Genomic DNA, 20,837 nt, shown 5'->3' with positions numbered 1-20,837 from the left:
AAAATCCACTCAGTCTCATGGTATTATGAAGAATCTTTCCATCTGGATCCATGACTTTACATGTGTGATTTTTAGTTTCTTTAGGCAAACTGTAGGTAAAAGAATACAACAAGGTGTTGGAAATGAAGTCTAGTAAAGACAGACCTTTATGGAATGTACAATGTTTAAAAAAGGTATTAGCATTAGATTTACTGTTAATTAAAATATGATTGATTTCTTCCTCTGACGATGTACACTGTAGTATTTTGATACGAAAATAATTTTCAATTCTCTTTAATTTGTATAAGATATTACCTTAAGATATTGTAAAGATGCCTCTGCAAACTGACAGTTGGTAATTCAATTATGTGAGTTGAAGGGACAGTCTGTGAGTTAACTGTGACACATTACCATTAATATTTTGTCTGCTTTATGGAGGTGTTCCGTACTTTAAACACATGTGCTGTGTATGCAATGTGTTACAGTTATTTCCCTGGTGTTATTTTCATTGAATTTTAGATTAAATAGGCACATAACACACTATGTAACTTGCTAATGTGTCAATTAATGCCACCTCAGGGCTGAAATAAATTGCAAAGACTTTTAAAACTGTGAATACACATTTTGCGCTAGTCTTAGCTTTCTTCCTCTCTCCCTTTTCCTATTTTCTGCTTTTATTTTTTTTTTTCCTTCCCCCCCCATACTCCCCCAAATAGTCCATCTTAGAGCCATCTAGTGCATAATGATGAACTGCCTTGAGGGGAAATAGTTGTTTAATGAATCTCAGAAATATGTATTCTACGCGTGCAAGCATCATATTGTATTTGATTAAGCAGTATGTATGGCAAAAGCTCTAAAAATTCTTTGTACACTAAAAAAAAAGACAAATTTTAATGACATTTTCAAGAAAAGTAAACTTTATTCATCCAGACTTGTAAACAGCAAGAGCATCGTATCAAAAAATCAGTTTTAAAAGAATGTGACAAAATTTTGAAAGCAACAGTTTAGTTCTGTGATATGTAAGCATAATTTTATGATAACATATTATTGTGTCTAAATACAATCACTTCTACCAGCTTTTTTTTTTTTTTTGCCTGATCTAGAAGTATATTTTACTTTATCTAGCAGTATATTTAAATTCAAATTTCATATCTGTTATGTTATATATAAAACCAGTATAGAAAACTGTTAATTTGGATGGTCATTTGTTGGGTAAAACCCCCCAGCTTGCTAGCTTCCATCCCTTATCTCTAGAATTCCTTAAGCGTCCCTGCTTTGAGATGAATTGTAGGCTCTATCAATTATATCTGTTCAAATGGACAAATTTAATTACTACAGAAGAGCAATTGATTTTTAAATTACCACTGATTGCACAGTGGGTATCTCAGTGGGAAGACAGGTACATGCAGGCTCTTAAATGCAATTAATGTATTAATTAATCTACAGATTGACATACTCCATAAGTTTCCTTTCTTCACCTCCTTCCCCTAGTTATGTTTGTTTCCATTTGAATGGAACCTTTTGATGATCTAGAAGTGAAAAATTAAGATGTAAAGATGCATATACTGTGTATATTATCTAATTTTTTTTATTCTGACTTAGATTATTACTTACTAAGAAAGAAAAAAATATAATTCATACACACTTGCCTGGGCTCTGCAGTCTGTTTGGTAACTTTTCATTCAAAGTCTTATTTCTGTAAGTCAAAAGCTGAAGCCACATCATCAGGTTAGGATCTGGTCCAGCAAAATCACAAAATAATTTTGTGGTCCGTTGGTGAAGTCCAAATCTGCAAGTGGCATATGTTATAAAACCATCCTCTTTTCTATAGTAACAAATAAATGATTTCAGAAACCTACTCAGAATTTAACAACCATGCAGGTACAGATAATGAACAGACAAAGCAGACAATCCAGACACCTGTAAGTTATCTGGCAGAGACCAATGCAATGTATAGAAAGATTAGAAACCAAAACATAAATCCAAGAGAAGACTGGAAGGAAGATAGTTCATTAAATCCTATTACTTGTCTTTCTACATTTTGAGAACCTAATAACCACAAGGAAAATTTTTTCTGGTTTATTAATTAGGGACAAAGCACTCACACAGTAGCAGAAAATACCTAATTTTCAAGAGGAATGAATGATTAACTGAGAACATACTGCCATAGCGGCCTACTGATCAGCAATGGTCAGACATGGTGTCCTATTTAGAACAGATTTACTGCTTTTCACCACAGTCCTGCAGTCCCCATGTTGCTATCTGAGAGGATCATAGAGTTTCTCTAAGTTCTGTTCAGTGTGTGTTGAGCCATGTCTTCATTTATGTTTGTAGCATCTTTGCTTTAATATCACAGTGCAACTTTGGATACTTTTTCAGCATGTATATTAATCACAGTAAAGAACAACAGGTCTTTATGTCATCCACAAACATTCTGAAAATGACACTGCTTAAGAAAGTTTACAAAAAATAAAAATTAAAAAAAAATGAAACGATTACAGATGTTGCAGTTTTTCAACAGGTTCATTGCAAGAGGAGAGATGCGAGACAATGTGTACTATCACATAACCTGCTTGACTGCTTCAGCATCATAGTTGGCAACATTTATAAACACTGAGAATTTTGTATTTTAATTTTAATGTTTATGAAACACATAGGAGGAACAGCATCAGTTAATCCTGGTTTAATTTACTTGCATGCATTGTTAACTACTTTCTTGCAGTACGGCCACCATGTGACAAGAAAGTTAATGGATGAGATTCAATTGTTTTTAAATTCAGTCACACCCTTTTGCACTTGAAGTACGAGAGTTGTGTCAGCTCTTCCATTAAAAGCTCTTGTTTGCCAGAGTTTATTTCACAGCCATAAAAATGTGCTTCAGCCATAGTCTTGCTACCCAGGATCTCTGCTGAAGGAATAGTTGAATTATACATAATTAGAAAGATAGTTTATGTGCATTTCTGTACATTGCAACAAGATTAATAAATGCTGATTGAAGACAAATCAGAGGTTGCTTACTATTCCTTTCTTTACAACCACTTCTCTTTTCCTTCTAGATGTCCTTTTACACTTAGCTGGCAGAACTTTTCAGGTATTATTATATCCAAGAAAACTCATTTACTTGCTGAAAAGAAAAATCAGGTAAAAAGAAATATCACCTGTTACTAACTATTCCCAGGTACAGAACCATATATTCCTTTAAAAAATGAAGAGCTTATGTAATTCATATTGCATTAGTTTGCATGCTAAGGGTTATAAAATTATGATGATAACTATCAGGAAACCTTTTATTGTACTCCAAGTTCATAATATAAGGCCTTTATTCTTCCTTCTCTTACATGTTAGGAAGTTACCAAAACTAATGAAAAGGTCACATTAGGGGAACAAGTCATGGGCTGACTGAGGAAATCAGCTTTTTAGCAGAAAATTCTGGTTCACTAAAATTGTGGGTTTTTTTGAGCTATCTCAGATAAGCTACCTTGAGATAGCTAAGATACTTCTGTCAAACACATGTTTTACTGACTCAAACTGTGAAGTAACCCCCACCATAACCTGAAAAAATAAATAGCTTAGGCACTGATGGGAAATGTGGAAAATCTCAGTTCACATCTGTGCTTTTAATCTGGTGAAACATAAGTTTAAACCCTTGTGTACATTTGTATGTAGGTGTAAGTGCCTCCGTAGGATAAATTAGCCAGCCCACACTCGCTGTAGGAAAATGAATAAATATAAATGTTAGTCTGAATTCAGTTTATTGGTTTTGATCAGAAATCCAAGTGGGAGAAAAGTGATGGAGATCAAACTGCCTATTTGCACTGTATTTTTGAGCTTCAGTTTAGATCCTTTAGAAATGAAAAAGTTACACTTTCCCTCTGCCTAAAATATAGTAGTCTTATGCTTAGATTTCAGTTAGTTCAAAGTGGTTTAAGCATATCATGTCTTTATACAAGTTCACCTTCAATTACATCTAGTATGATGAAAACAGTGACCCGAGATTTTGAAAACCTCTGGCTTCAGTTACTGATGATGATACAGTGAGAAATATAGAGAACTTAGGAAATCACTTGGGGTTAATATTCCAGTAGAGAACATGAAAGATTAGTTTGAAATTAAAGGCACTTTTTATATCTCTAATACAATTGAAGCAAGGAAAACAGTTGGTGAATGTCACTCACTTTTTAGACATGTCACAGCTGTCCACACGCTTGCCACATCACCCTATTCAATTTTTAGAGTTTTTAATATGAATATCAATCCTCCTTTTCATAAATGTAACCTATAAATGCCAGGAATCCCTTAGGAATTTTCTCAGACTTTATTTAATGCCCCACAAGAAGGGATGTAAAAGAGACCTTTCTTTTATAAAGTGATCATATAATTCTGTTCAATATCCATCATTTTCAAGGCCAAGTAATCATATTTAATGGATCCTAAATTACTTTCTGTCAGGCAAGGATTCCCTCGATAATATTAACCAGTTCAGAGGACTGGCACTTAGAGGGCTGAAACTATGAGGATGTTTTTCCTTTTTTGTGCATGTGTGTTCCCCCCCCAATTGCTACTATTATTTTTTTTTTTTTTTTATTGCAAGCACTTTAGTAGGTAAGGGTCAATTTTTCCATTCTGAGCTGTGTTTTCATGGGTTTCAGCCTAGCAATAAATATTCCAGTTGTTTTCTGTCAAAAAGTAGTGTCTAAGGTGACTTGCAAAATACTTTTATCCTCTGCTGTTTGTCTTCTGTATTTTTTTCTCTAATTTAACTGAGGGTGCCAAGGATTTTATGCAGAGAGGTTTCACTAATTCAGGTTACAGATTGATATTTTAACAACGACAGCCTTTTTCCAAGGATTCAGAGGACATTTAAATTGAACACATATTTAATAAAAGCCAATTAAAACCCTATGACAACCATCATCAAAACTCTTTCAATCTCACTTGTTTTTCTTTCATGAGGAGACAAGATGGAGATTTCAGATTTTGAAAGAATGGACTGCAATGGCTTTGGATAATATGTATATGATTTGCTGTGGAGTGAAATGGGAAATTATTCTTCATAACTATTGTACAGTTGAGTCCAGTAGTAATGAGGAATGGATCTGCACTGCAATGCTGGAATTCAGGAGAAATAATAGGGTACACTGAAAACTTTGTGTTACCAATGTTTTAAGAGTTCTTATGGGCTCTAAAGATTTGGGTAACATTTCTCAGTATGTTGAAGAAAAGTATATATATATTTACTGTGGATCAATCATTTAAAAACTGATCTTGATCCATTATTTACTCCCAAGAGTGAAGTAAATGCTTTTCAATCCAATAGGAAATATTCATCTTCCACACAGAAATGGAGCAGTACAAAGGAAAAATATGACTTTCAGACTTTCTCTGTGCTTTAATTACTTTTTGAAATATGGAGAAAGTGAATCTTTTCCTGATCAAAACAAGCTTTAAAACTAAATTAGTTATTACTTGTGAAGTGTTGAAACACCGCTGACACCCAGTGGCACATGTCTATGAATTAACATTCCTACTATCCAGAGAAAATGCTTCTGTTGTTTCTCCTGCAGTCACATTCCACAGGTGTAGCTAAGAGTGAAAGAAGTAAATTTCATGTGAAGAATTTTCCAATACTTCTGCATTCAAAGTTTCTTCTGTATAATTTAAATAACAAGCAAAACATCAAATAAAGAAAAAAGGAACAAGGCAATGAGCAACGATTTGCACAAGAAATAACTCAAAAATCTTCTCTTAAGTAAACATTTTTAATCACTTTCTTTCCATGAAGATTTACAAGTCTTCTGCAAGTGATGATTTAATGCATAGGCCTTGGATAGGAAAGGCACTCATTTCTGTTTTGTCTGACTTGGAAAGATTAAAAGTCAATGAATTAAAAAGTTTATTTTTACTTCTATATGTTAGCCTAGTACGCTCACTAGCAGGAAAATATTCTCCTTTTCATTTGGGGAGTCAAGTGACAAAAATTGCTAGAGAAAGGGGAATAATTCTTACCTATGTAGCTATGTTCTGTTGTACCTTCTTCTGCCCTGCATTTTCCATTTTTTGGTTTTTGAAGCTCCATCCATTTCATACATATTTTCTAGTTGAAAATTAATGTGCAACTCTAATCTGAGCTATAAGTAGCTGTTACACTGAGCAAAAATACTTTTGATACACTGAACTGCTTAACTAAATAAATAATTTAGCTAAGTAAGTCAGTGGTGCTGAAGAGCAAGTCTTCATTAATGGACATCACTGAAAGAGCAAAGAAAGCAGAATGAATCATCAGCCCATTGCCTTTAATAATAAGATTAAAGAAAAACATATGTACTGAATTATTAAGGACAGTGTGAATGGAAAAGAAAAAGAGCAAGCATCATCAAGAGTACTAGTATGTAGAATGACGAGGAACTGGATACTTTGGCTGTTCTGAAGGGTTTTGTTATTCTTTTCATTTTCTAACTCTGAGATTGTTGGTTCTCAACTGACAATCACTTAGTGCCTGATTCTCCATCTAGCAAAATCACAGACATCTTCCCTCATTTTCAAATAAATCAATGATTCATGTCATTTACATATAAAAGTAGATTTGTGACTGAATCTGGAGGAGGCCCCTGAAGTAGTATTACAATCAAGTTCTGTTCCTGCTGAGGTTAATAGCAAGAATCAGACAGACTCTAATGAGGACAGAAAGAATCTCCAGGATTTTGATGTTAGGACAAGAAAAAGACTTTTAGTGAGAAATAGAGAGTGAATATAGATAATTTAATTACATAAAAGAAGGGATATTTTAGGATGATAGTAGTATGATTTTGAATCTACTTTCAAAGTAATTATACAAAGCCAGTTTGCTCAGATACTTTCCCTCAGGAAAAGCTAGACCTACTGCTCAATTTTATTCAACTATTCAGATATATACTGCTCTCTATACATAATCTTACACTGTACTTAAATGGGATATGTATCTCAAAGTTTTCTTTTACGATGGACTGGATTTTCTCAGACAAATGATCTGATCCAGCTCTCTGGGTATGGAATCTCTAAGAAATTATACTTTTGGATTTAAATTTGCAGCTCTTCGAAAGAGTACTGTAAAAAGCTGAGGTAAGTAATTGTTCATGACAACTGTACATAAAGATTTTCTCAGAATCAACTGGTCATCTATGTGCTTTTTACATGCCATTAAAACATGATGAGTAGGTACACTGAGGATTCTATATTTTAAACTCAATTTGTCAAGCTGTTAACTTTTGTCTAAATTGGACATTCTGGTAGTACGGATAACCTCACTGTCTGTACTACAGACTTCTATTTATTATTACTAAATTCCAAGATATAAAAATGGTCATTTTCTGGCTCAGTGAAGAAAATTTTCCTAATTTTTTGTTCTGAGATATTTAAACACCTGCTTTGCAAGTTTTAGGGAGTATCCAGTCCCCAATAACACACCCTGTACAAAAACATCCAATGCACTTAAATCCATAGATCAAAAATTCGATCTCACCCAAGTTAGATGATGAAACTGAAAACTATAGTAAAAGAATAAGCAGAATCTCAATTACTAGTGCTGTGTCATCTCTGTATTTCCTCTCTAAAAACACTTTTGACAAAGGTACTTTACAAGCAGTGTATCATTGAGCAAAGCATAATATTCTAATTAAATAAATTGCAATGAAAGATGGTAGAATTTATGCACTTGGAGGACATTTTACTTCATCTAATAAAAATGTTACTTCAGAGGTAACATTACAGAATTTTTTCTTTTTCTGTTTTTCTTTTGGTAAATCCTTCTATTACAGGGATAATGATTTGTCTAGAGATGTGGCTCCCAACTGAAAGGCATCAGGATTTCTCCCGATGACTGTGACAGTCACTAAATCAATATTTAAGGGGAAGCCTTCCAGCTTTTCTAGTAATTCTGAAAATGGACAGTGTTTTGAACTTTCCTTAATAATCTGTTGTAGACTGTAAGGAGTAATTATGATGAGTCAAGTGTTACTCAGGTAGTGGAGGCTATTGTGGACCAGTAGTAGTCAGATATCTTCAAGATGTTATTGAAAGAAATCATCTTTGCCTTTATAGTATGTCAGTGTTTTGTAGAAAGCCAAGAAAAATGTCTAAGGGGAATTGTTTGTCCAGTGATAGAAGCCTTGCTGTGTTTAATCTCTAATCTTTTAAAATCTTTAGTTGTCTTGTGGGCTGTAAGACCAAGTGAAAGTTATTTGAATAGAACCCTGGTCTAGTGGTTGGTTACCCTGCCCACAGCAGGGGAGTTAAAACTAGATGATCTTCGAGGTCCTTTTCAACCCAGGCCATTACATGATATCATGGTTTTGTAATGTTGCTGCAACATTACAAAACCATGACACATGATTTTCTGCTTCTATGAATCTATGAACAAACAGCAGATTCAGCTTTTAGAATTCATATACTTTAGAGGTAATCTCATTTATACACACCAGATACTACATTATACAACAAGCAGTTTTTATGGGGAGATAATAGAGGAGCTACAGGAACTTCTCTGCTGTCTCAGAGCCAGCTCCTCCAAAATGAAAACTTCATGGTTATCAGACTTATTATTTCACCTGAAGGAAAGCTGACAGCCTTATATACTAAGTCCTCCTCTGATGAGCATCTTCTTCCTGGAGCCTGACACACGGCTTTTGGCAGTTACAACTGAATCAAAACCTGGGCACATAGGAGCCTCTATTAACAGTTTTCACTAAATATTTCATTATTTGCAAATGTGTGAGCTTCCCATGTGCTCAATGGTATAGTTTCTTCTATAATGTTTGATTTTTAAAAAGACAGAAAGACCATATTTGCTAACATTTACCAGAATTACTCGATCCAATTGGCTCTGCATTGTAGTGTTTTTCACTTACAGTCTGTATACAGTGATACGAAGACAGGCTGAGGGAGCTGGGTTTGTTCAGCCAAGAGAAAAGAAGGCTGTGGAGTTACCTCATTGCAGCCTTTCAGTACCTGAAGGGAACCAATAATCAGGAGGGGAGTAAACTCTGAAAGGGCCAATAATAGCAGGACAAGGGGAAATAGTTTTAAGTTGAAAGAGGGAACATTTAGGTTGGATGTCGGGGGAAGTTCTTTACTAGGAGAGTGGTGAGGTCCTGGAACAGACTGCCCAGGTAGGTTGTGGATGCCCCATCCCCAATGTTGTTCAAGGCCAGGCTGGATGAGGCCCTCTGGGCAACCTGATCTAGTAAATATGGAAGTTTGGTGGCCCTGCCAGGCAGGGGGGTTGGAGCTTCATGTTCCTTGAGGTCCCTTCAAATCTGTGTGATTCTCTGATAATAATGAATCTAGATATCATATAGATTCAGCTTTTTTCATTTCAATTAGGTGCCCATTAAATGCAGGCAAAGCATAACATATTCATGACAAAAATGCAATAAACTTTGAAGTGTTTTAGCAGTTCCAAATGCTCTCTAGAAAACAGGTATGCATAATTGAGGCTTGATTTATCACCTCTATAGTACTGTCAGGGAATAACATTCTAGAAAATGGCTAGCAAGAGTGTGTGTGTTGGTCAAGAGACATTACACTGTTGTTGGACAGTATTTCAATGCATGACTTAATTTCTACACTATGTTTATCTTAAGATTTTCAAGACCAGTAGTAGCTTGAGGTCTGAATAAACTTCTACTAAGGAAAACAAAACTATCAACAGTGAGACTAGTGGCTGTGCTGCCTGTGACCCTTCCTGTCTTTCTCACTGCAGACTTGAAATTAATGCCGTACTTTAAATATATGAGATTGCTTAAATCACATCAAACCCTCCTTAGGGGAATGTTAAACAAACAGAGAACCTGTTAACATAACATTTATCAGAACACACACTGGCAGAAACAGTCTCAGAGATTCTGAATAAATCACAGAGCTGTTTCCAACTTCTCATTTTTCAGAAGACAAAGTGTATGGACAGATGACTTGATTAAGTGATAAGCGGTGAGATACTATAAATGTCAGGTTAATAACAAGACATACATGCTCCAGTAAAAATCTACAGCATGATCAGTTTGGCATTCATTATTCATAAATATTTTATAGTATTTATGTTTAGTCACTATGTAAGACAACAGTAGCTAAGCCATGCCTGTTCCAGACAAAGCTGAAAGAGTTTGGAGCTATTCCATCAGCCAATATCACAGTAATTTCCATCTTTTCAATCTGTCTCAAATGGAATAAAACTGTCCAGTCATGCTGTGCAACAATATTTTCTCAAATGCATATCAACTCTTTTGGAGACCTCTTAATTTATATTCCACATATTAAAGTGTTTTTCCAGAGGGAGGATGTTGGAAAGAGCTAAAGGGGAAGGAAAAGAATCTTGTCCAAATATTTTACAATTGACTCAAAATCCAGTTAAATGCTGAGTCCCTGACAGTTTTCGTGGCTATGTTTCAAGCCCTGATTTCAAAACGTACGCTGCTACAAACCCTGCAGAAGTCCCCACTGGTTGGTAACTCTTATTCCACCTTTGATCAAGCCTCAAGCGTTAACTCTAAGCTGTCAGGCAGCCTTCATTTTTTCTAAGAACCCATGCAGATCAGGCCTGGTGGGTCGACTGCAATGCAGAATTTATTTATTTATTTATTTGCACAGTATGGTATACTAATTTAAATCTCTCACCTGTCACAACTTTGCTCTTTGTAAGACAGCTTCATTTATGTCTCTATTTCAGCCACTGGGAATAGAGGCTATACAATTTCTTAAAAAACAACTGTTAAGCAATAACATATAGCCTGCCAAAATGTGATTTGTGAAGCTCCCTTCAGTCTTGTTAATAAGACATTCCAAGTCCTCTTAATGATTTATGTGTTGCTCACAGCATAAAGGAAGTAAAAAGCCCTGGCAAACCACGAGTGTTCTAGAACTGTATGAAGCTCTGAGGAAATAGTAGGAAGTAGCTATTTCGTTGTGTCTTCTGGGACTAATTTCCAACCCTACCTAGAGTTCAGACTACAGCTCTATCTTTCTAGGACTTGAACTAGTTGAAAGGAGTTGGACTTGATGATCCCTGTGAATCCCTACAAACTACAGGTATTTTGTTCCGTTCCTGAAATCAGAGGTCATTAATATGAAAAGCTAACCTGTAATTGTCTTAAAATGCTTCAGGATCATTTACATTGCAGTTCTACAGAGAAAGGAAGATGGAAGCGTGAAATAAAGAATCTATTGGCCTGATTCGTGAAAAAGCTACAGACCATTTACACAGGAAAGGAATGCAAGAAAATTTTTTACAGAGTGCCTATGTGATTTATTAAATTCCTTTTTCCTATGTAAGTGGTTAACAGCACTTGAAAGGTGTTGAATCCAGAGATAAAACAAAAAAGGGAAAAATAAATGAGGTAGAGCTTTGTAGCCTGCTCTAGATTTGTGCTTAACAGGCAAACAAAAAGGCAACTGTGGTAAATACACAAAAGATTTTTGAGGTCCAATAGACTACCTTTGAAATGCTCATTGAGGATGAGTTCACGTGTGCTTGGAGTACTCTTATACTGGAACAAGAAATACAGACACATTGGAATGTAAAAAATGATGATATGCTAGGGCTCTTTGCTTGTTTGTTTTTAAAGTGGTAGTAGTTGGTTTTAGAGTAATGTCAGTATATTAAAAACTCAAAGTAGCAAAATCACAATGCTGAACTCCATAGTCAAAGGAAGATTCATGAAGGCTAAAGATGCAATTTGGCTAAAAAATATTCTCTCTGTCTGTTCTTTTGTCTAATGTTAGATGGTTTCACCAAAGGTAGAGATATCCTCTCTTGCTGTCCCTTTAGCAATGCCCTGTAGAAAGATCATGGGAGCTCTTGCTTACTTTGCTCTGCCCCTCCACTCTAACCAAAACTATATAACCCATAACCTATAAGCCCTCCAAAATGCACGATGACTGTGCCTTAAGGGTCAGAGAAAGTCAGAAACCAACAGTGTTTGGGATGGACAGTTTCATTTTTGATGTGGAGGGAACTGACTACAAACAGCTTCTAAGTGGAGCTTCCACTAAACAAAAACATATAACAAACAGATTGAAGAGTGGAACCAGGAACATGCTCTAAATATGCAAAGTTGGACGTGGCAGCTACATATGACTTGCTAACATTTAAAGTTGAAATTTCCTTACATGTTAAGGACAAAATGGTTCATCATACTAGGTAAGGCATTCTCGCTAACACATGGTAGGCTCTGAAAAAAGGTTTGGAAGGACAATATCAGATTTCCTCAAACTGTATGAGGACTAGAATTTCTTTTAAATATTCATCAGTGAAAGAAACTGAAGTTGGCTAAGGAAAATGCAGATAAATGGCTAAAGAAAGTGCAGAAGAGAAGGAAAAAGCTAAGGTGAGAAAATGATTTTTTGTAATTTGACAAATAGATAAAGAATATGGAGTTAGAAAGATTTCTTTAATTTGAAGACAGGAAGTTTTTGTAGGAAAGCAGGAAGTCATTGGAGAATAAGAGAGAAAGAATGCAAAAATCTCCCAGCACCTCTAAAAACATTGCTGAAATCTAAAATTATATCAGCTGACAAAGCACAATACAGAAAAATGTATAGAGAAGAACATAGAAACTGAATCGGTACATATGAATATTTGTGCTGGAGACCAAATGAAGAGTCCAAGCTGAACAGACACTTGGTGGGCCTGAAGGTTATACAGGACATAGAGACAATAAAATCTGGATGCGTCCTGGGACACGTTGTAGAGACTGAATACGTGTAAAAAAACATGAGAAAATGAACTAAGCTATGTAGGAAGATCTGGCACAAAAGTGGAATGAATTTCTGCATATATCAAACAAATGGTTTGGATGTATTTATGATTTACAGGATGAAAAAGGAGCTTTTTTTACCCTTGTTTTGCTTAGCAACAGCAACAAAAAGAAGTACTCAGCTGGGACTGTCAATTGTTCAGCTCATTAAAATATTAAGAGGAAACACATTTTAGCAGAGCTCTGAGCCTGTAAAGCTGCCAAAATCATCTTCCTAATATCCATGGAAAGAGTGCTGAGAGCTCTTTGCCTTTTTCTTTTCTATTTTACCCCTTATTGCCACCAGTCCTGGAACAGGCTGCTTCCTATAGCTAGTTTTTACTAGCTACCTTTCCTATGTCTGAAGTAAAGGTGCTCAGAGCACCATGTCCCAAGGCTTCTTCAGCAGATATTACACATTAACATCCATTCCTGAAAATGGATCTGTTGCAATAGTTTCTTTTCTTTGGGTTCTCAAGCAGGCATAGCAATGCAAAGGTCCCCCCACATTCCATGGCAGAATGATTTACATAAAGAAATATTAGGACTGAAACTGGGAAGATAACTTAGAGGTCTGAAGATACTGAAGCTTGTTAGATTTTCTAGATGACCGGACACACTGATAAAAGTAGCAATGCACAGTCTCAATAATACCACAAAAGCATATTTTAAGCGTCCTGCTGAATTGGTTTGGATTAGCAGTTTTAACATATGTTAGGGAACACATTCTTACTGTTAAGTCAGTATTAAAGCAGGCTAACCCAGCATCAGTGAAGTAACTCTTAATGAAGGGGAGGGGAGGATTTCTTAAATAAATCTGAACATCATTGACAGTTTGATGCAAAACATCTCAGAAACCTGCACTACTGGTTCTTTGTACCGAACAGTTTGTATCTGAAATAATGAAAAGTAAGAGGACAGATAAAAAGAGAGGGAGATAATTTATTTTCCTTTTTACTGTTTTATTAGTGACTGGCTCACTCTTGAAAGGAAAAGACTGCTTAAATACATTTAAAATAAGTAAATTTGAGCAATAATTTTAGTGAGAGTCTGAAATATCAGGTTTGTTTGTTTTCATATGAACGATCCATAAAGCTAGGTTAAGCTTCTGAATACTGACACTTCATCCATACTATAATCAAAGCAACTGATATGCTGTGTTGGAATGCTCTGGTTCCCACCTGAGGTTTTACCATTTCACAGCTGTAGCAGGCCATACCTCTTTATCTTAATTCTTGGAGTGAACAAAGAATTAAATGTAGTTCATAACCCCTGTTTAATCTAGTAGCTGCAAGTAGCTTTCTGTTGTCCTTCTCAAAGGACTCAAGGAGAGATGCCTGACATTAGCAACACAGGGAAACAGGATGGCAGCTCTGCAAATAAATGCTAAAAAACAACTGGAGGCGCGCATGTCCTGAGGCATGTATTTAGGCTCATAAACTTAAAAGTAACAATGCAACAATGTATATGTGTTTCTTGATTAAGGTAGTAAACAGATGCGTTTATTTGGAGTACTCACACTGCAGTGACCTGGGGCCTGAATTACAGCCAAAAGAGAGACATCAGCACTTGTCAGTAGCTCCTGCCAGCAGACGTAGTATGGATCTTCTCAGTATCCTGGGGAGCAGAGCTAGATTTAAGGAACACATTCATGGGATTTGTGTCTCACAGCGTTCTTTATAAAAAAGCTATGTGTGTCATTTAGGCATTGAATTCTTCTAGCTGACAAGGAATCTGGGATCTGGTTACTATTCTTTTATCTGCTTTCCACCCAAGCTCCTTTGCCTGTGAGTAGCACATTCTGAGAGAATGTTTCCTGCTGTAGACATGGTGGCTGTGCATCACAAGGCTTGATCTGAATGGAGTGGTACAGTAGTAGAATCAAAAAGGTTAGTGCAGTGAAAAGGTCATACAGGAGTGTAACAGCAAAGGGACTAGCACTGACAGAATGGTGTTATAAAGGAAAAGTGCTCACCAAACTCCAAAGATCCAGGCTCACAGGAAAAACCCCACAAAGGAAAAATCTCCAACCAGAGACCTTTCTTCAGTTACAGTCAGTCCTTTAATAGGGTCTAAGAGAGCTGCAGTCAGGCTCCACCCTTTCCAGATGCTCAGGTGAATTGCCTTCACCTGTGCTCCCAGGGCTGACCGGGCTCTTTCTGCAGGTGCTCAATCAGTGGTTCAGGCTGTGACCCAACAGTTACCGTACATACAGCAAGGAGCAATACTGAGGAGACAACCTGAGATGCTTGTTTTGTTTTCAGCCCTTTTGATTTTCAGAATGAGGGGTAATGGCCCACACCTGATAAACAGCAGAAATGGGTGGCAAAACAGGATTCACAGTAGTATGATTTGCTGCAGACTCTTTTTAGATCATTTGTTTGTGTGCTGGGTGCTGCCAAATGCCCAGCTCCCAAATCAAGGATCTTAATGCAGGAGATGAGATAGGCAGGGCAAATCTAGTCAGCCTCTGGTGCCTGCACTACTTGGGACTGTAATTCTCCAGCAGAAAGGGAAGTCTTGAAATAAATGTCCACAGTGAGCTTCTGTCTTACTTTGTTGATGCTACTTCAGGCCTGGAGATTCCAAGGGTGCCTCCTCTGGCATCCCAGTGACATATGATACACTACCATGGTTTACATACCTGCCAGATCCCTATAGAAACTGTCCCACTGCAAATCCCAGTGCTCCTCAGTGCACCTGGGTGTGCATGCTCCAGACCTGGGCCTTCACAGCATTACACTGTGTCAGTGTAAGACATTTCTGGCAGCCTGCTTCTTTCAGAGCTTCACAAGTGCCAAGTCAGAATATGCTCATTCTGCAGAAAGAAAACAGCTGTTTATTTTATCTTATTTGAATGGTGGTGTGGATCTTAATTCAGCATAAGCCATAAAGTATGTTGGTAAATTGTGAGTATGTGTAGGTGGGGTGTGTTGGTGGGGGTAGGGAGCATATGGAAGAGAGTGCAGTATGGGAAGGCAAGCAGCAGAACATTTAAGAATATGTAAAAAAAAAAGCCGAATTCTCTCTCAGTGCATTTTAGTACTTCAGGCAATGCTACAATCCTTCCCCTTACTATAAACTGCCCTAATGGTTGTTTACATTGCACACAGACCTCTATATATGCTACAGATATAATTCTTGTATTTATGCCTTCAGGACACAAAAGGTTACAAAAACAAAAGCAAACAAACGAAGATGCAAAACCGTACAAACAGACACACACAAAAAAATGCAATTGGGAAAAAAAATCAGGATAAAGACTGGTATTCACTTGTTCGATGCATATTCCGCTTTGCAGGGATCACGATGCTCAGCGCAGCAGAGGGACAGCAAAATACAGAAACTTCGGGGAAGACCACTGCGCTCACTGGATTCGTTCCCCGCCGTGCACGAGGAGCGTTCACGCAGTGAATGGGGCCAGTAGCCGCGTCCCGCTTTGTGGCCACACTTCCACCTCCGCCCTGAAGGCAGGGAAGAAGCCCTGCGCCTCGTGGCCGGCAGGGGGCAGCATTGCCCGACACATCCTGCGCGGCCGCCAGGAGGGAAGGACGCGGGTGGCTCGCCGCGTTGCGCAGCGCGCAGCACGGCCGCCTGCAGGCAGCCGTCTTGGGTCGGTCTGAAGCTCGGAAGAGGCTGCCGGCCGCGCAGCGCTCTTAGGGAAGAAGCACGTTTTACCCAACCTGGGAGCTACCTGACAGGCTGTGCTGGGCTCCAGTGTGCTCCCTGAGCAGCCTGCTTTGTGCTGCAGCTTGACAAGTATGCAGCCGAGGAGTGGTGAGGAGTTGTGTAATTCTTTTCTTCTTTCCCTTTCCTTTTCTGTTTTCTTTTCTTCTCATTTTCTCTTTCTTTTCTCTTTTCTCCCCTTTTCTTTTCTCTCATCTTCCCTTTCACCCCCTTTTTTTTTTTTTTTTTTTAAATATATATGTATATATCTTTTATTGTATGTTGATCTTACCATTTATTTACAAAGTCTATTTTGTTAAATCTTGGTAATCTTTGTTCAAGCTACTGAATCATGAAATGTTTCCGTCCCAAGAAGCACTATGTCAGAGGTGCTTACATGACTGGGGAGTGTATACTCAACTCCAGGTCAAAATGAGAATGGTGTTCCCAGCCATGTGGGTGTGTTTGAAACAAGCAAGCAGAGAGCTCAGGCTCCTTAAAGGCAGTGGATGATCTTTCACTGCTGGGTCTCCTTGCTGAGAGATGTGCAGAACCTACATAAAAGTGTGATCCAGAAAGCTCCCTGATGGTTGCAATGTGTGTTTATGGACACTGTGTGTCAGCTGTCCTATCCTTGTGCTTTTCATCCTGGCACGGATGTTACAGTCCTTTGAAGTGGCCACAAAGTTACCATATGGGGATCTCCTCTTTCTGGATATACACTAAACAGTACATCAATACTGGGAGAAAAGAGGAGAAAAGAACACCGAAAAGAAGGCATGGGAATACAGAGAGGAAGAAACAAGGGCAGAAAGGACAGAAAAGAGACCCATGGTGGTAAAGAGTTGTCTAAAGACCAAAGGGGAACACCCAGTGTTGGTAGATAATAAGTAATCTTCTCACTTCTGCCCTGTTTGTAGTATCTACTACCCCTAACCTCCCCCTTTCTGTAAAGCAATTATTTGAAAATCCTAGTAATATCCAAAACACAGTTTCTGGTTTTTGAAAGAACTAAATGAAAACAAGAACATGTGCCCCCAAAGTCAAAGAGTATGAATATCCTACCTACTTCTGTATAGTGCAGAGACACTCAAGCCTGGGTAGCTCCGCTGCTTCTGTGCAGGCAGCATCTGCCTGTGCTGTGCTTCACACTTCTCCATCACTCAGTGCTGGCAAGACACCTCCCTTCCATGCTGAGGTCTTCTACATAGGCCAGAAAGCAAATAAAAAATCTCACAGTATTATTTTTTTAAGAAGTCTGTCTCCCTCACAGCTGAATCAGTACTCAAATTTATCTGCTTTATCAATTGAGGGCCTAATGAGCAGTCAATGCCTGCAGCATACCTTGTTGTACACCTAGCACTGCTTGCCAGAGAACCTTCACAACAATCCAACTCATTTCTTATTTTATAGAAGGGAAAAGACCATAAATGAATAACTTACAACCATTGCAATGTTCAGCATCAGCATTGAATTTTAGTAAGTCATGCCTTAGCTTACACCCATTAATTCTACTTGCATTACAGAGGTAAGGCCTTTTTTCTTTACTGTAAACAAGACACCTCGAAGAATCAGAAAAAAAAAAATAAATATATATACATATATATATATATATATATATATATATATCTTCTAAATAGAATTTGGGTTCTTATAAGAGACATAAATTACAACAAAATGCACAACAGAAAAGTTTCCAAGATCCAAGACTATCTGTAATTTCTGAAAATAAGAAAATCTGAACAGAAAATCTGAGCTTCTCAGTGAATAAAGAAACATTTTGACATAATTCCATTATGCAAAAACCTCCTATGCTACAAACCCCTCAAAATAACATACACACACCCCAAACAACAACAAAAGTGAACCTGAAATATTTTTGTTTTCATTCACATAGTTGTAGGATGGAGTTGGAAGCCTGCAGCCATCTCTTTTTGTGTCTTGGAATCACTTTGTGACACACATGAAAAAGTTTGGCCACCCCTGATATATGTGCATATTAGAGTGTGCACTCAGGGTTTGAAATACAGTGAATGAAATTGCTCACAGCACATTAAGAATGCTCAGCAACACGCAGTTTTAGGGTCACACTTTATGCTGTAAGACACATTGTGCTGTTTGCAATCTTTTTTCTTTCACTAAGCACACATTATTTGAGTTTTCTAGTTGAGCATACAGCTAAAAGAATCTTTAGTTTTTTAAGAGAGGACCATAAATTATTATCAAAGACTATGGTATGAAATCAGCTGTTATTTGAACAGACTCTGTTTCTTCTGCAAGTCCTATATCATCCTCACATCAATATTCTTAACAGCAAAGCATGAATTTAGAGGATATAAAACCTGCAAAACCAAATAATATCCAAGAGACATTTCATACAAGTTGGACAGTGATAGTGGCTTTTTTAAAACAAAATTCTGTTCCCTCACATGTTTTTTGTGTGACATTCTTTCATTTCCATAGTTTATTTTCCTTTTTGAAGTCTCAAAGCTGACTGCTTTTCATCCATTTCTTTTTGCAATAAAAAAACAACGGTAGTTTTTTCCCCTCCACTGCACTCCCTCTCACTTTCACTGCAGGGGGTTAATCCACCTGTCCTCTAAGAGGAGGAAAAGCCAGCTTTGGGGAGCACTTGTCAGATAAGAAATTGAGGAGTGATGTTTGCTGTGTGTGAGTGTGTGAAGAGAAGAAAAAGAAAAAATAAAAAAAATCAAAATACAGGGCTGGAAGAATAATTCACTGTATGCTGTAGAGGAGAAAAAATCAGGATGAAGTCCTAAGCTAACTCACATAATGCTTTCAGGAATCAGAAAAATGACACTGTCAAAACACAACATTAGTTTTCAGAAGCCTCCAGGCAAAATTTTATTTATTTAAAGTTAGCTCCTATTTTAATAACAAAAAAGTGGCAGCGTATTCTACATCAAAGAAAAAACTTTTCCTAATGTTTCCATTCCCCTTGTGAAGTACCGGAGCTGAAGAAGTAGAGCTGTCTCTCTCCAAATAATTACGTGAGTGGCAGGATCTCAACCTGAGAAAGCTTTGTCTGCATTAAGGATTGCGACATAAAGAGAATCACATTTGCCTTGCCTAATCTGAGTAGCAATATGAGATATTCTGAATTTTGGTATTTAAATTGTTAGTTTTAAACAACATCCATAGCAGTGGAAAGCAAATCCTCAGTCAGAATCTTGGTGCCCTGTATTGCCTTGGTGGAGGATGTGTACATATGAGCAGTGAACCCATGGGCTGTGGGTCTCAGACCCGGCCATGTTCCTTATGGAAGCTGGGGCAGTGCCTGGAAAAGTGTCCCTTAACAACACCATGGCACACTGGGTGAGGTTCCTCTTGCATGATCCTCCATGTGGGGTATCTTGGCATTCAGAAGCCAGACCAAGGCACCCTCTTAGAGGTGTCAGATGTTTACCATGCATATATCTAATTGAAAGAATTAGAGCTACATTTAAAAGTACATTTCTGGGTCTCTTTCCTAGAAACTCTGTTTATTTCTCTTCATTTGTCAAACACTACTTACACCTAGTAGCAGTAATTAGGCAGCCCAGGGTCCTTTTCTTCAAAGACATCCTATAAATAAAGAATAATCCCGTTAGGTCTCTAGACCTTTTGCTTGCCTTTTAGCTTCTCTTCCCTACTGGTTCCTAATAGCACCACTCCTTTGACACTGACTCTTGACTGCATTCCCTTTCTATTATTTTGGATCACTTAACACCTCCTGCTTTGAACCTGAACAGACCCAGCTCCGGTGCTATGTGAATTTAGTTCAGTTACAAAAGGCTTCTCTGCATTTGCATGTATCTAGGTCTCGCTGCAGTACATGGATCAGCGTGGGAGAAGGGCTGAACTTTGCAAAGAGAGAGAGAGAAAACTCTTACAGCTGAGAAATTTATTTCTTCCTTCTGAACCCATATGCTTCTACGGGCAATAAAAGGCAGCTACAATTAAAACATAAGACTCAGAGATTCTGAAGTTGTGATTGCATGAGCTGGTACCCCTAATGTAACATTTTGCATCCATCTTCTGTGTCAGAGGAACAATATCTTCCATTTAAAGTGGGAATGTGTTAGTAAAAGGATGTACCAGAGAAGTTATGGCTATTTAGAACTGGCAACTGTTGTCCATAGCAGGAACCTGAGGGTTTTTTTCCCATCTGTCTTGGCAAAATCTGAAGTGGAACCAATCTCTCAAGCAACAGAAAGCAACAAGGCTTATGACCTGGTGATTTTGAAGCCTAAATCCCTGTTACTATTGTGCTTCTGCCAAAGCAAACATCCCTGCCAAGTGGACGGCAGGGAGCAGCAGAGTTTCCCTTCTAGCAGCAAACCCCAGCATACCCACCCTGAGGGGAGGCCTGCAGTGTGTGGTTCCTCCTCCTATGGCCCAACACATTGATGCAGTGAGAAGAGGCAT

The 20,837-nt window shown here is 37.7% G+C and overlaps 1 long non-coding RNA gene across 1 annotated transcript; it reads right to left on the bottom strand.

Moving 5' to 3' along the window:
* Window positions 1-883: 883 nt before the first annotated feature.
* Window positions 884-16,219, bottom strand: LOC146760746 (uncharacterized). Its single transcript, XR_014947188.1, has 4 exons — window positions 16,018-16,219; window positions 15,388-15,561; window positions 14,263-14,360; window positions 884-2,884 (listed from the first exon to the last, which is right to left on the bottom strand). It is a non-coding gene; the product is annotated as an uncharacterized LOC146760746 (long non-coding RNA).
* Between the last annotated feature and the right edge of the window lie 4,618 nt (window positions 16,220-20,837).

Source organism: Coturnix japonica, chromosome 5 (assembly GCF_054131305.1).
Source record: "Coturnix japonica strain WE chromosome 5, WE-NBRP24, whole genome shotgun sequence".
Classification (NCBI taxonomy): Eukaryota; Metazoa; Chordata; class Aves; order Galliformes; family Phasianidae; genus Coturnix; species Coturnix japonica.
The sequence above is the reverse complement of the archived record's forward strand: the minus strand, read 5'-3'. Positions and strand labels throughout refer to the sequence as shown.